The sequence below is a fragment of the Molossus molossus genome, unplaced genomic scaffold (genome assembly GCF_014108415.1).
Source record: "Molossus molossus isolate mMolMol1 unplaced genomic scaffold, mMolMol1.p scaffold_m16_p_6, whole genome shotgun sequence".
NCBI lineage: Eukaryota > Metazoa > Chordata > Mammalia > Chiroptera > Molossidae > Molossus > Molossus molossus.
The window spans coordinates 102793378-102810198 of NW_023425399.1; the positions used below are offsets into that span (position 1 = coordinate 102793378).

A 16821-nucleotide genomic window follows, 5' to 3' on the forward strand; every position below is an offset into this window, starting at 1 on the left:
AACAATTCCTCCTGAGAGCCAATTGAAGAGATTCTCCACAACAGGAAAGAGAGGGAGAGACCACAAAGAGCAGGTTGGAGAAGCCTGAGAGCTCTTTGGATGCTGAGGGAACAATCCAGGACCGAGGGGCGCAGTGACGGCCATTGTTTATGTTTCTCCTGCACATGGATAGCAGGTGGGAGCCCCATCCAGATTTTTCCGCTGACCTGTAGAGCTACTATAGCACATCCCCAGATACCCATCCTGGAGCTTGTTCCAGCAGGCAGAGGAGGGCACCATGACGTGTGTCCAAAGGCCCCTACACCCACACACTGATCCAGCCAGTATGGTAGTGTGCTGCTTCACTCACCCACTTGGCTGTGCACACATGTGGGGCTCCCCCACTTGTAGAGAGTGCAGAGCTAGCAAAATGCTATGGTACCTGCCCACAGGTCTGCCCCATCCAGAGAAAATGTGGAGATAGTGGAGTACTGCTGCATGAGCATGTGGGGCTGCCCCACCAAGAAAATGTGCAGAGCTAGCAAAACATTGTGATACTGACACTCAGAGCTGCCCCATGTGGAGTCAGTGGGGCTCTGATGTGTGCCCATGAGGCTGCTGCACCCAGATAGTGTGGCTGTGTGTGCACACACAGGCTGCCCCAGCCAGAGGAATGGTGATGAGACACAGGCATGCAGAGCACTCCAGCTCAAACCCTGCTTTATTAACAGACAAAGCAACAGGGTACACCAAGCACACACCAAGCAGCAGTGCTCACACCAGGCTGCCCCACTCAGGACCCACTCCTTCAGGCCAGGCAACATACCAGGCACTGCACAGACCTGCCCCTATTACAATCAACCTACCAAAACTATAAAACACAGAGTCTTCACAAAGACTACTTGTTTAAGATGAGGAGAGACAGTTATTTAATCTAACTAATAGAAACACACACAGAAAGTTAAACAAAATGGAGAGACAGAAAAGTATGCCTCAAATGAGAGAACAAGAAAAATCCCTGGAGAAAAACTTCATGAAAATGAAATAAGTAATTGCCTGATAAAGAATTCAAAGAATCAGTCATAAGAATGCTCAACAACTTGAGAATAGAATAGAGGAACTCAGAGAGCACTTCAACAAAGAGATGGAAATATAATAAAAAAACCAGAGATAAAGAATACAGTAACTAAAATAAAGGATGCATGAGAAGGAATTGACACTAGATTTAGCTATACAGAAGAACAGATTAGTGACCTGGAAGAATAGTGAAATCAACCAATCACAATAGCAGAAAAAAAAAAAAAAAAAAGAGGATAGTATAAGAGATCTCTGGGATAACATTAAAAAACCTAACATTTGCTTTATAGGGATTCCAAAAGAAGAGAGAGAAAGGGACAGAAATATTATTTTAAGAAATAATTACTGAAAATACTTCTAATGGGGAAGAAAACAGACATCCAGATCCAGGAAGCAAAGAGAGATCTAATAAGATGAATCCAATGTGTCTCACACCAAGACATATTGTAATTAAACTGGCAAAAATTAAAGATAAAGAGACAATCTAGAAGGCAGCAAGAATGAAACAACAAGCCACATACAAGGGAAACCCCATAAGGCTATCAGCTGATTTCTCAGAAGCAACTTTATAGGCCATAATGGGGTGGTAGAAAATATTTATGCTACAACCTTTATCTATTATCTAGCGAAGTTATCATTCAGAATTGAAGAAGAGACAGAATTTCTCAGACAAGCAAGAAATGTTAAAGTGTCTTTTTTATGCAGAAATGAAAGGGCCATAACCAGAAATAAGAAAATATAGGAAAGAAAATATCTTACTGGTAAAGGCAAATATGCAGTAAACATTATGACTCAACCACTTAAAAAGCTAATATGAAGATTAAGAGAGAAAAGTAGCAGAATTAGCTATAACTGTAATTAATAATCAAGTGATACATGAAACAAAAAGATATAAAACATGATATCAAAAACAAAGAGTGGAGAGGAAGTAAAATGTAGTGCGTTAAGGATTTTATTGAATTTAAATGCCTGTTAGCTAAAAATAAACTGCTATAGAAAGAGATGGATATATAAGAAACTCAATGTAAACATAAACCAAAACATACAAATATGTACAAAAAATATAGAGAAAGAAACTGAATCAAAACACTAAAAACTAAAAACCAAAAGAGATCAAGAGGAGAAAAGAACAAAGAACAAAACAATAAAAAAATAATGACTAAAATGGCAATAAACATGCTTATCAATAATTACTTTAAATGTAAAAAGATTAAATATTCTAATCAAAAGACATAGGGTGGCAGAATAGATAAACAAGACTCATCCAAATGCTCCTACAAGAGACTCACACTGGGGCAAAAGACACGCACAGACTGAAAGTGAAGCAATAGAAAAAGATAGAAACAAAAAGGAAGTTGGGGTAGCCAATACTCATAACAGATAAAATAGATTTTAAAACAGAGATTGTAAGACTTCCGGTCAAGAGAGTGGCATAGGTAAACATGATATCACCTCCTCCCACAACCACATCAAAATGACAAACTACAGAACAAGCATCCTTCAAAACCACCTGAAATCAAGTTGACTGAAGTCCTACAACTACGAAATTAAAGAAGAAACCACATGGAGACTGGTAGGAGGGCAGAGGTGCAGATGGGTTGGTCCCACACCCACGTGTGGCGGATAAAAATCAGGGGGATACCTTGGCTGGGAAGGTCCTCCCTGAGGAGTGAGGGGTCCCTGTCCCACACCAGGCACCCAGCTCAAGGTTCCAGTGCCAGGAAGAGAGTCCCCATCACTTCTGGCTGGAAAACCAGCGGGAACTGAGGCTCAGGGAGGCTGAGGCTTCTGGAGTACCTGGCAGCTCCTCTTAAAGGGCCCGCGCACGGACTTATCAGACCAGCTTCCTCTGAGCTCCAGCACAGAGGGGAGGCAGATTGAAAGGTACCAGAGACATAGGGGGAAGAACCAAGTTGTTTGCCTTTGGGGTGAGGACTGGAGAGAGAGCTTTCTCCCAGACAGACATGCCAGTGGAGGCCATTGTTCCCTTGGTGAGCCCTTCCCCCACAGGGCAGGCAGATGGCCACCATATCTGGGCCTCCAGCAACCTGACTCACACTGTTTGCCCCACCCTAGTGATTCCCTGAGGCCCTGCCCTACCCAACTTTCAGGCCCACCAAGCTTTTCCCAGTGACTTTACCGTAGGATTGGCCTGTCTTGGTTCCTGTTTCAGATTTTCCTAAATGCTTTCAACAAGCAGCATCTGGTGTCAGCGAGCCTCATACCTCTGTTAATTGGCCCAAGCCTGGCACTAGAAGCAACCAGCCTTGGTTTACAAGTTGACTGTGCCTGGGTACCTCCAAGCCTAGCACAAGAAGCAGCCATCCACAGACAGCTTCGTAGCTTATGCCTGGTGGCCCCAGAGAGAACACAGGCAGTGACTGACCTTGACCCAGAGCCAGCACACCCAGTGAACAGCTTCAGAACACTGTGAAGCACCACCACCCAACCATCTCCACAAGTGACTCACTTAAGGAATGGACTCAGTGGGTACCAAAGCCTTGCTGAAGTTAGTCTTGCTCTGTGTGGTGGGCCCCTGCACAGCTGATCATTCAAGTAACCAAGACTCAAGTCCACACGAGGGGTGTACCTCGAGGGCCCAGTTGGGAGACCAGGGAGGCTGTGCCACTGGACCCTACAGGACACCTACTATAATAGGCCACCCTAGGAAGCCCAGGTCAAACACAGGGAGGCAGCCAAAAGGAGAAGACAAAGAAACAGGTCCCAAATGAAAGAACAGAATAAAACTCCAGGAAAAGAGCTAAATGAAATGGAGGTAAACAATCTAACAGATGTAGAGTTCAAAACACTGCATATAAGGATGCTCAATAAACTTAGTGAGGACTTCAGTGAACTTAGTGAGGGCCTCAAGAGCATAAAAAAGGACCAGTCAGAAATGAAGGAGGCACTAACTGAAATAAAGAATAATTTACACAGATTCAATAGTGGAATAGGTAAAGCCAAGAAGCAAAGCATCGATTTGGAATATAAGGAAGTAAAAAAATACCCAATCACGATAGCAAAAAGAAAAAAGAATTAAAAAAAAAAATGAGGATAGTGTAAGGAGCCTCTGGGATAACTTCAAGCGTGCCAACATTCACATCATAGCGCGCCAGAGGGAGAAGAGAGGGAGCAAAAATTTGAAAACCTATTTGAAACAATAATGACAGAAAACTTCCCTAACTTGAAGGAAACAGACATACGAATCCAGGAAGCACAGAGTCCCAAACAAAATGAACCCAAAGAGGCATCATGATCAAAATGCAAAATGCGATGCTCCTTCCTGCTCTCTGTGCAGTCAGGTGTGTGAGGACCATTCAGATCGGGATCAGAACTTGCCTCTTGCAAACCAGGACCAGCGTCATCCCTCAAAGGTCTCTGCCTTGGTTTTCCTGCCATTTCAAATATTACCCCCCGTGGGTTTAGTCTCAGCTTCTCCGCACTACCTGCTCGGCCTCCCTCTCCCACCTGCTCCTCCAGCGGAATCCACGCAGCCTCTTCCAGCCTGCTTCTGTCGTCCTCATTGTCACAGGGCCGGACCTGACTCAGGGGGACTCCATGAGCTGCCTCAGCCCCGACGCCCTCACCTTTACATCCCACCCTCCACCAAAATGAAGCTGATGAGATAAGCAGAGCCCCCCTGGGGACTCTGGGGCTGCTGGGGGCTGCTGGGTCCTGCACGGCCCACGTACCCTGACCAGGGCTCCGATGTCCTACCTCTGAGCACTGGGGTCTTATTCTAATCCCAGGTTTGGGGTTGACCTCAGTTCCCCACAGGACCCCATTTCTGATACCCTAGTTACAGCTCTGGACCTTACAAGCCCCGATTTCTCTCTTTGCCCCTCGTGGTACACCTGAGGTTTTCTTACATGTCCATTCTAGTAGCCTGTCTAGTTGCTGCTACTGCTTAATGAGGCCTGGCGCCCTACGCTCTTACTCTTCTTGTGTCCGTCCCTGCGGACTGTCATCCCTTCAGTGACTCAGCTCCCAGATCCGGGCCGCACTGTTCTGACAGACAGAACGATATGGGCCGCGTGGCTGCCGGCTGACCCACGCTCGGCCACCCTCTCAGTCTCTGCCACCCGCTCAGTCTCTGCCACCCACTCAGTCTCTGCCACCCGCTCAGTCTCGGCCACCCGCTCAGTCTCTGCCACCCTCTCAGTCTCTGCCACCCGCTCAGTCTCTGCCACCCGCTCAGTCTCTGCCACCCTCTCAGTCTCTGCCACCCCCTCAGTCTCTGCCACCCCCTCAGTCTCTGCCACCCGCTCAGTCTCTGCCACCCGCTCAGTCTCTGCCACCCTCTCAGTCTCTGCCACCCCCTCAGTCTCGGCCACCCTCTCAGTCTCTGCCACCCGCTCAGTCTCTGCCACCCTCTCAGTCTCTGCCACCCGCTCAGTCTCTGCCACCCGCTCAGTCTCTGCCACCCTCTCAGTCTCTGCCACCCCCTCAGTCTCTGCCACCCTCTCAGTCTCTGCCACCCTCTCAGTCTCTGCCACCCGCTCAGTCTCTGCCACCCTCTCAGTCTCTGCCACCCCCTCAGTCTCTGCCACCTCCTCAGTCTCTGCCACCCTCTCAGTCTCTGCCACCCTCTCAGATGCCCTGGTCCCGTCGAGTGAAGCCTGCACAGAGGTGCAGGGTGTCCACCTGGGAGTCGCCAGGTTCTTGCTCTTATTTGGAGCTTGACTTCGGCACTCTCTGTCCTCGTGGGCATGTCTAATTCTAGGTGGCAGCCGCACCCAGCCTCGCCAAGAAGGATTGGAAAGGAAAAATTAGGTAAGATTTTCAGAGTTGCTTTCTGTCGGGAGGGCTGTTGAGGGTGGTAGTCCCGGGACTGCTCAGAGCCAGGATGGGTTTTCTTGTGTCTTTCTGTAATTAATTCATTTCCTCCTCCGAGGTGGATCTGGTTTTAGTGAGTAATAATTTATTATTTTGTTTAATCCCCACCTGCCCTGATGCATCAGAGTTGAATTTTCACCAATCGTTTTAACTATTTCTCAGAGTTATAAAGCGCAGTGCATGTGCTGGAAAATATTCTTGGAGTTAAGCTTAGAGTGTTGCAAACGCAAGAACGGACAGGAAACATGGGAAATACGCAGTGAACACTGAGCACTCTGAAAACAAGCTGGTGAGTACTGTTGCTGTATGGTAATATTTCGCTCACAGGACAGTCTTTTTTTCGGAATTTAAGAATAATCTAATCTCTTTACGACTATGGAGTCAATGTCATAATTTTCATTCTTCTCTAAAAGGAAGAGTAGCCGTGTATTATATTTTTCGCTTCAACTTTTCATGCTCTATTCTACTATATTGTAATTTAGAAATTGTTTTGTATACTTCTGATATAAAGCATTAGAAATATTTCTATGACCACATGATATGTGAATAGATCCGTTTAACTTTCTATATTTTTCGTCTTCATTCACCACCTTTGGTTTAGTTTTGAGGTTATATTTTTACAGTTTGATTCTTAGATTTCATGTATAATTTGTAACCCTGTCAGAACTCAGGTTTGTAAATGTGCTGGAAATCCTGATATTAATCCTGGATATTGTCTTTAGGCCTAAGAAAGAAATCCTCTGAACATTTCTACTTTGTACAAAAATATGATCTTTTGTCTATTTTAAAAACCTTCCACTAGGAATCAAACCTTCACTATATAGTTAGTAAGTGCTTTTTATGTATCTGGTTATGTCTGAACCAATGATCTTTGATGGAAATGTGCTAAAAATTAAAACAATAAGTTAAAATTCACTGCGTGAAGAATAAATGAGATATTTGCCTTTGCATTTTGGGGCTATGGCTACCAGCCTGTATTAATGGCCTGCACCATAAGCCAAAGGAGAAAGTCCTGTTGCTCAGTGCTAGTTGAATAAAAGGATCCCATAGACCAGGGGTGGGGAACATCCAGGCTGCGGGCTATATGAGGCCCAAGAAATCAATACCAGCTACCACCACCCGCCTCACCAAATTAGCCTCACCAATATAGCAGGCTAATTTTTAAATTGATAATTTTGTATGGGCCAAAAATGATGTTATAAATATCCAAATGGCCCTTGGCAGAAAAAAGTTTTCCCTCCCCTGCCATTGACGATTCCTGGTTCACCAAAAGTAAAGGGGTTTGTCTTCTTCGGTCATTGAACAAAGGATCTGCCTCAAAATGTTCTCTTTTGTCTCTTCTGAACTTGAGATATCAAAATGGGGTCCTCAGGATGCTGGAACTAGCCAATGGGAAAAAAAATCCCTTTAGCCAAGTACTCATCACCTTTAGTTTCTCTAGATAGCAAGAAACCAGAAGATATCTATAGATATCTTAAGTTGTTTTTTACAGCATGTATCTGGACAGCTGACTGAATGTTTCACTTTATTATGAACATTTGGGGCATAGTTAGAAATATATTTTTTTCTGAAGACCAAATTTAATAATGAACATTAGAATAATTTGAAGATTATAAACCAAATAAATAAATAAATAAATAAATTCTAGTGTTTGTTTTTCTTTTGGGATATAGGAGATCTTAAGTTAATCCTTAAAAAGTTATGGGAAAAACCTATAGAACTTTCTTTGGTAACTACAGCTATAGCCATAGTTACTTGCCTACGGCCATTATTAGTTAAGGCTGAGTATCACATTGAACATTATTCACAGTTCTCCAGCTATTCCAACTATGTATAGAAACTCTGCCTATATTAAGAGCAACCTAACACAGTAAAAATTATGACTTGGGCTACAATATTACTCAGAGCTGAGTCTAGATCATAGGTTCTCCACCCTTGGTATAGATGCCACGTATCATCTTCCTTCTTCGAAAGAGCTGTGTTTCCAATAGGGCCAGAAAATTCTAGAAAACGGCCTAGTGAGTGAATTTTACTTTGTTTACAAAGTGCACTAAACTATCATCAGCCTCAGGCAAATTGGGTAATAACTAAAGAAACAGAATCAGCACTTAGAAAAATAGGCAAGGTTGTTATTAAAGGTAAATCCAACTTTGCTGAAATTTCCCTAGTGAATAATATGGACTTGGTTAAATGTTACCCAATCACCATAGAGCTGTTTTCTTTATTTCTTTGATACAACATTTAGAAAAAACCTAACTTAGCAAATACTTTACTGCCAAGAGTATGCCATTTTGTCTATATTTAATAACAATTATTTATTTTTATATTGTTAATGATACTTCCTAACGAACAAATGACCACACACAATTCCAGTTTGACAATTTTATGAAACTTATTGGTTGCTGGACCAGCAATTTTATAGCTATCTACTAATGGGTTATTATATCAACATGATCAGTGACAACTAACTAGCTGTCGTAGCAGCAGGAATAAAAACATGACTACTGATACTCACAGTGCGGAAGCTAACACTTACTGAGGGTCTGCTCTGCCTGACTTCCTCACAGATCCTCACAGCAAATCTACAAGTGGGTCGATTCAGTGTCCTCCTTTTGAAGATGAGCTGGGGGTGGTGAAGACGCCTTTAACTCACAGCTAGGAAGTAAGTGTTATTATCCCATGAGCTGAAGAGCCCCAGACGATTCTACATTGTTTTTGAGATGTAACCAAATGTCTGATTAAGATCCATAAATTCCTGAACCTATTCCTCTCTCATTTTCACTCTATCTCGTTCTTCTGCCTCTTTTGGCACAGCTCTACCTACACAGTCCCGATCTGGAAAATCAGTCACACAAATTAGTCGAAATGTGATGTATAATAATCTGTCTAGATCTGAAACTATTTATTCCTTTTAGAAATTTTATCTTGCTTTCTCATAGAAGTCACATTCTCGTTTGCTTTTGACAGAGAGTTTAATTTCACAGATTTAACACCGTGGCCTCCTGCTCACCTATGCTTTATCTCTGTAGCCAGTCGTGTTCGGATGACCAGGAGGCTCAGCGCTCTGCACGCTGGCGTCCACTTTCAGATGGCATCACCGGTGAAGGCTCTTCCAACCTAACTGGGGTCTGTGTGAGCCCAGGAGTCTCGAACACCCAGCACGCCCACACACAGAATCACCCCATGCACAGGTAATGCTGGGACAGCAGCTCTGACCCTTGTTGGGATGTGCTCTTTACAGGGATGTGTTTGTTCTATTCTTTCCTGGGAAATGTATTCACTCATTTAATTCACCCACATTCATGGTAAGCCTTTGCCGTATTGCCTGTTAAATTATAAGTCACTGTAAGGTAAGTCCTAAGAAGGAGAATATTTCGTAGTCTCTGTTTTCAAAGAGCTAACGTTCTAGCTGGGGACTGAAGTATTCAAGTAGAGGACGTATGTGAAATTAAAAGGAATAAATGTAAAGTACGAATGGGGAGGGGCAGGGGAGCCCATGCATGTGGCAGTGGGAAGGTTATTAGACTCCGATGGGGATGGGTCATAGTTAAAGCTTCAAGGATCCCACTCCATTGGTGATCACTTACCTTTCTTACATTGCTCCAGCCTCTGAACAATGTTTGTGGCACTTTCCTTTTGTCCCTCGATTCTGCCCTCTGCTACCTGTGACCTTCATAGAGAAACCTGGCTTTGTTCTCCAGATTTTCTCCACTCGCTTTGGAGACCACACTCGTCTCTCCTTGGTTCCTGACCTTATTTGTTGGCTGAATGAACTTACCTTAGGATTGTATCTCTAAATCTTCAGCCCTCGCTTGGAAACTTGGCCTTGGCTATAAATTGCTATTTCTGCTTGGAAATTTGGTTGGGTTGCTCTGGATAAAAAAATATAAACTGTTTATACTGTTGCTGGGCAATGTGAAAGAGTGAGTGAGCTACACAGGGTGGAGTTAGCAAATCTTTCTTCTTGTTTGCAGAGATAAAGTAACATCTGATCGGGGCATTCTTAACCCTTACTGACTATCAGAATCACCCAGGGATTGTTTCTGAAGTACCAGTGGCTGAGCCCCACCCCAGGCCAATTAAATCAGAGTCTCTGGGGGTCTATGCATCAATATTTTTAAAATGCAACCAGTAATGAGAATAACGGATGTTGTCCCATTCCATCATTTAAAAAGCAGGGGAAATATGGCCTATGAAATCTAAGAGATGTGCCAGAATTCACATAATTTGTACCAAAGTGACAAAAACAGAAACAGGAGAACTTAGGTATCCTGTTCTCTGGTTACATGCATTTTATTTTATGAAGCTGCTCTTTTACAATTTCTTTTAAAGGAAGGATTATAGACTCCATTAAAGCACCTTCAGTCAAGGTAAAGAAGGTATTTTTCTAGGGCTAACTTGAACTTAGTGGTCCTCACTGCCCTGGCCTTGGTGACCCCCGCCTTCATTCTACCCCTGCTGCCTTGGGGCTGTCGCCCTTTACACGAAACTCAACACGTACTGTGGCCCATGTTTTGTAACGTTGAAGATCGACTCCAGTCTGTGTGTAAGGCATGAGTGTTGCATCCCATTCCTTGAGGGTTTTGCTCTCATCCTCTCACATTAGACAATTGAACATGTACATTCCTGACACTATGCCAGGCACTTTACAAACACCATCTTCCTTAATCTTGTCTTTCATCTTAGGTAGACGTCATTATCATTATGAGGAAACCGAGGCTTCGAAAGACAAAGTTGCCAAATGCTACACAGTTCACATGTGGCAGAGCTCAAGCCCAACCCCCAAATCTTCTGATCAAAGCTCCTGATCTTAATCCCTATGCTGTCCTGTATCCAAAATGAAAGTATTTTTGAGGACTAGTGAGAGGTACTTTGAATCCTGTATTTCAAGATAAGGGCGTCCGGGGCCCAGAGAAGCTAAGAAAGGGTTTAAGACGTCAGAGATCTGACACACCTCTTCAATGCACTCTTCCACTTTGCTTTGGTGACTAAGAACATTAACAATAAATATTTGCAAAAACACTTTAGCATGAACAGAGCAATTCGGTTTTGTTAATTCTCAAGCTAACCCTGAAAGTCACAAGCCATTTTATCACCAGTTCGTACATGAGGAGTAGGGTCTCTGAGAAGCTAAGCCGCTAGCCTAGCAGAGCGTCGATTCCAGCACTGGGGTTTCTAACCTCCAACTGCATGTTTACCACGCTAGTAAGTCGTTAATCTATGACCAGGATTAGTGCGAAGTGAGCAGGGTTAAAAGACACATCATTGGAACGCTTCTAGGGGATTCTTTTCTTTGTGCACTTTCAGGGAATAAGCTTGGGAAGAGCCAATGCCCTCGGGTGGATTCTCTGGTCATTCTAGGTCCTGGGCAGCTACCTCCCTGCCGGACGATGGGGAGTTATATAGGGCTATTATTAGGAGTTGATTCATCACCAGGCTGTCAATATTGGGAATCCTGTAAGAAAAATTATGGAAAACCCTCCTGGTGTGTCATTTCTCTTCTGATAAACCACTGAGCAATACTCAAGTATTGGTGCAAACATGGGTGCCCGAGGAGACCATGCCGCCTTCTGGGTGGTGAGGTCGACAATAATGGGAGATATTTAGCAGATGGAGTTAACAGGCTTGGTCATGGATTAGGAGGCTTCAAAGATGACCTCTTTGCTTCAGCTTCTGGAACTGAATGGAAAAATGGCGATGCCATTTAATAAAATGTGAGAGCTAGCCAGGGGTCACTGGGGAGATTATGACTTTGAGTTTGGTTATAGTGGGTCTGGGTCATCTTTTATTTGATTTGATTTTTCCCATCACCATTTATCCCCTCTATGCGCTCTTCCCCCTCCACTCCCCCCTTCCCCACTCCCTGCCATCACCACACTTGTCCATGTCCACGTCCACGTCCACGAGTTCTCGCTCTTTTTCCTTCTTCTGTGCTCCTCCCCTCCCCCTGCGCAAAGCTGTCTGTCTGCTCTCTGTCCATGAGTCTGTCTCAGTTTTGCTTGGCAGCTCAGCTTGTTCATTGATTTCCACATATGGGTGCCCTGGCTGGTTTGGCTCAGCAGTCCGAGCGTCGGCCCCACAGACCAGAGTCTCGAGTTTGATTCCAGTCAAGGGCACGTACCTCAGTTGTGGTTCGGTCCCCAGCCCTGGTTGGGGTTGTGTGGGAGGCAGCCAGTCGATGTGTCTCTCTCATGTCGACATTTCTCTCTGTTCAAGCTGGTGATCACGCATCTATACCCGCTCTGCAGCCCAGGTGCTTGATCTCCCCAGCAGTGTGGCTGCTCAAGGGCGGGCCCAGAGAAAGCAGAATGCCGTCTGTCTGGCAGCTGGAAGAAGTGAGAAGGGGAACGGGAGGTTTCGGGGAATTAATAAGTGTTATTGAAGCAATGGACCATAGAACAAAAGATGAATAAGGAGGAATATGAGTGAAGCAAAGGCTGCGGGCTGAAGATTTTAATAAAATTGTATTTTAATTGTTATATAAATTTAGGTTGTTATATAAATAACTGAACAAACAAGATGGAAAGAGAGGAGATGGTGGTTAGAACAATGGGTTCTTGAGGAAGTGATTTTGGAAGTAGAGTGGTTGGGGTAACGACAATGTCCAGTGGAGGGTCAGGTGCATGACAGAGAATTTACCATTAAAATGTTGTTCTGCTTACATGAAAAGACGAAGACATGCCTACCCATCACTGGAAAATAGAATAAGAGAAGATGACATATATACAGATTTTGATTTTCCGCAAAGTTAGAGAAGGCATGCAATTACTTCCACCTGGATAAAAACTTGGACTTTAAGCCTAAATATCTTCAGAGATTGTAGGGATTCAAATGATGTAAATGCACTCAGTTGTAAATAACACCAAAGAGATGATAAATCAGAAGGCTTTTTGTTTTTTTATTACTAATATTTTCATTGACACTCATAAGTGAAAGAAAATTGCTGCTGTAATTGGTCTCTGTGGAACGTCTTTTTGGCTTGTTTCTTAGTTTGTGTGATAACAACGACAATTGGAGCACTTGTAATATGCCTGTTGAATAATAAAGGAAGTGACAACTCTTCCATTGTTATCAAGGTATACCTAAACAATGCGGAGCCTGAAATTGCAGTTCAGGAAGAAACCCCTATTGCTTCTCAACCTACAGTGACAACCATATCAACTGAATCTACAACTACAGACACTTCAACAGACTCTACAACCATTTCAACATCCACAGAACCCACAGCACTATAGCCACAACCATCACTTGAACTGCACCTACAACCACCACAGGTTCAACTGAACTTAACGACCACAACAGCCATCACCCCTACTTGAACTAAAACCACAGATGCCCCCATTTCAGAGGAATCGACAGCAGCTACAATTAATTACAACATCAAATTTCAGTAAAACTTTATTTTAGCTGACAACCAAAATAATCACTGCTTCTACCATCTCTTTTAATGTACACCTACATTCACTTCAATGGACTCTATAACCACTGCCACGTCCGTTCAGCCTGTAACTACTGTAATGTCCACTTAGCCTACAATAACAATGGTCATCAGTCTCCTTTAGCTGTCTGTAAACTACACCTGTTTGTCTGAACCTGCAGCTACCACCGCCATATTATCACTTTACCTAATAGACCTACCATCAGTCAACATGTTCTCTTCTGTGGCACGTTAATATTGGTATCACTACAGGTTACCTGCAGCTGTCCTCCCCACCAGCTGCTTCCCCACTGGAGCATCTCTTCCGCAATAGCCGAGTCAGTACCTGCTGCTGTTACTGTGCTACACCTGCCGTGGCTCCACGGTGCCACTTAAGAACAAGAATTTAGACAATGAATAGTGCAATAATTATTTTGATTTTCACTGAATCGACACTGAGGACTTCTAAATGTATTAAAACTGTTTTTAAAGAACTGACCAGTTAGCCCTGGCCAGTTTGGTTCGGCAGTTAGAGCGTCAGTCCGTGGACCAATGAGTCGCGGGTTCGATTCCGGTCAAGGGCATGCAACTGGGTTGTGATTCGTCCCCGGCCCTGGTTGGGGTCGTGCAGGAGGCAGCCACTCGATATGTCCCTTTCGCGTCAATGTTGCTCTCTCTGTCTCTCTCTTCCTCTTTCTCCCTCCCACTCTATCTGAACTAAAATGGAAAAATGTCCTCAGGTGAGGATTAAAAAAAAAAAAGAACTGAACATTTAAACTATAAAGAATCTGCTCTTGGTACTATTATTCAAAATAATATAATTTCATAGGAAAAATAACCCAATTTGTTCATTTAGCAAATCTTAAAGAAGTTTTATTAAAAAAACAACTTCTTATAATAAAAGAGCCATTTAGATTTTAATATGTATTGTTTTCAGTTCAGAACATTACATTCCTCTGTACACAAATTACATGAATAATAAACATAAATTTTGTATGGGGAGATTTAAACAAATTTATTGTAGAGAAAATATTGGACTTTATTATAATTCTTTCTTTTATGGTGAAGTTATATTTCTTCAGTTTCTCTTTAGATTGCAGTTACCTTTAAACAATTATATTCTATTTGCATTAATATTATTGAAGATGCATTTGAATCTCTTTTAAAATTACAAAATTAGCCTGGCTGGTGTGGCTCGGTGGTTGAGTGTCGACCCATGCACCAAGAGGTTACCGGTTCGATTCCCGATCAGAGCACACGCCCAGGTTGTGGGCACGATCCCCAGTGAGGGGCATGCAGGAGGCGGCCAATCGATGTTCTCTCTCATTGATGTTTCTATCTCTCTCTACCCCTCCCTCCTCTCTCTCTCTAAATATCAATAAAGAAAAAAAATTTTTTTAATTACATAATTAGTTTTCTAAAATCTTGCAAGTCAATCAATTAAAAAAGACATGTCTTAAGTCCCAATTATGTACTATAGACAGAAGATAGAAAAAAATAGCAATGCAAATTGAGCATTAAATTGATTAATTTAGACTTAATTTTAAAATTCTTAATACTTCTACCAGATTTAATAATACCCCAGACTTAGTAAATCAAGGATCTTTAGGTTGGAACTAATAATCTATAATTATAAAAACTTCATAGATGTTTGTAATGTCCGGGCAGGTTTGAGAATCACTGGTTCAAAGGTCCTAGTCTAAGAATGACAATACAGTGATATAAGTTCTAATTACAAATATTAGAAATCAGAATCTTGTTCTAGATATTCAAGAAAAAAATTACAGACCAACTATGTACAAAATAAACCTACTTAACTGATTTTATATATACGATCAAGGTGGGTATGTTTCATTTACCAAATACTTCCAAGAAAAACTTCAAAATTAAAGCTTCTGTGCAAATTTTAAATCATTTAAAATCTTAGTTTGGGGAAGGCAGGAGAGGGGTGGGAGTGGGAAGGAGGGGGATCAAGGGGGGAAGAAAGGGGGGTGTCTGTAATACTTTCAACAAATAAAATAAAATAAAATATCTGAAAGTTGGACCTGAAAGCATACTCATTGTTAATTTTAACTAGGTGAGTTATTTTAATGATATGTGCTTAGAAGTAATGACGTTTTAGTAAATATGTTAATTGAGATTTTGTATATGTGCACTGGCCTTCACTTCCTCCTTGCTGTTTTAGTTAAGAATATTTTGTGAGATGTTCAAAACATCACTGGTTAGACCATTAAATTTCTGATTTAGAGTTAGCATTTTCCAATTCTTTCACAGATCTACTTATCATCAGACTGATAAATAATCTGAAGTTTACTCATACCTGTAAGAAAAACATGTACAGCCTATTTCATGCAGAATAAGATTTCCCCAGCCTATAACAAAATGGGTCTTTAGAAAAATACATGTTGAATAAATGAATACATAGTAGCTGACTTGTATTATGTAAGGTCCATGAGAATAGACCTTTTATTGCATCTACCTGGCATATCGTAGACCCCAACAAATATTTGTTTCAGATTTCAAATGTTTGTATTTGAAAGATAATTTTTAAGGCCTGACTCTGCAAGAAAATAACATTGAACTCTTAAATGTTAATATTAATAAAACACTTTTTAGCCCATTTTGTTTAAATTGAATCATTTCAATTCTTTTAATTTTTTATAAGACTTATTTCCCACCTGTTAATAATGTACTGGATCATTTTCAGAATGCTCAGTTTCCTTCCACGTGGAGTTCGTAAGTTCCCATAGTACCGAGGAGGGTGCGGGTCCCGCTGACGTTGGAAAAGGATGGTCAGTGGTAGCAGGTGGGGGAAACAGCCTAATTCTTAATCAACTCTCAGTAATTTCTTCCCTGGAAGGCAGATCTAGTTCCTAGGGTAAGCACCCTTCTGGAATGTTCTCTCACTCTTTACCTGATGAAACTTGACACACCTTACTTGCTGTCTCTGTTTCCTATGTCTTTGTCACTTATTTTCAGATCTCAGCCTTTGCTTTGGAACTTTATAGTATATTTTCCCTTCCTAACACTATTACCAGAAATTAAACTTTTTTTTTTGTGGGCATATCACAGACAATACCTCGTATGATTTTAGCTAGCTTCCAGGCAGCTCTTCCGAATACAACTGCTTTAGGACGAACACAGCCCTGCTGGCCAGGTAATGGAACATAGACATCTAATATTAAAAACCTGTGGCCAGCCCTGGCCGGTTTGGCTCAGTGGTTAGAGCGTCAGTCTCCGGATCACAGAGTCCCGGGTTTGGTTCCCGCTAACGGCATGTACCTCAGTTGCAGTTTGTCCCCGGCCCTGGTCTATCTAAAGATAAACGCAAAAATGTCCTCAGGTGAGGATAGAAACAAAAAACAAAACAAAAAAACTGTGGCCAAACAAACCTTGACTTTGTTTCAAGACTACACCTGGTGAAATCTGATCTTTTAACTTCAGTTTTCCTGGATGCTGATGTTAACTTTTTTCTTTAGCTGCCTTGGCAAGGTTTCTGGTTTTCTCATACG

General features: G+C 42.4%; 1 long non-coding RNA gene across 1 annotated transcript; it reads left to right on the forward strand.

The window, feature by feature from the left end:
* Nucleotides 1–5864: 5864 nt before the first annotated feature.
* Nucleotides 5865–13802, forward strand: LOC118618563. Its single transcript, XR_004957071.1, has 5 exons — nt 5865–5965; nt 6055–6181; nt 8460–8554; nt 8922–9083; nt 12109–13802. It is a non-coding gene; the product is annotated as an uncharacterized LOC118618563 (long non-coding RNA).
* The last annotated feature ends 3019 nt before the right edge of the window (nt 13803–16821 follow it).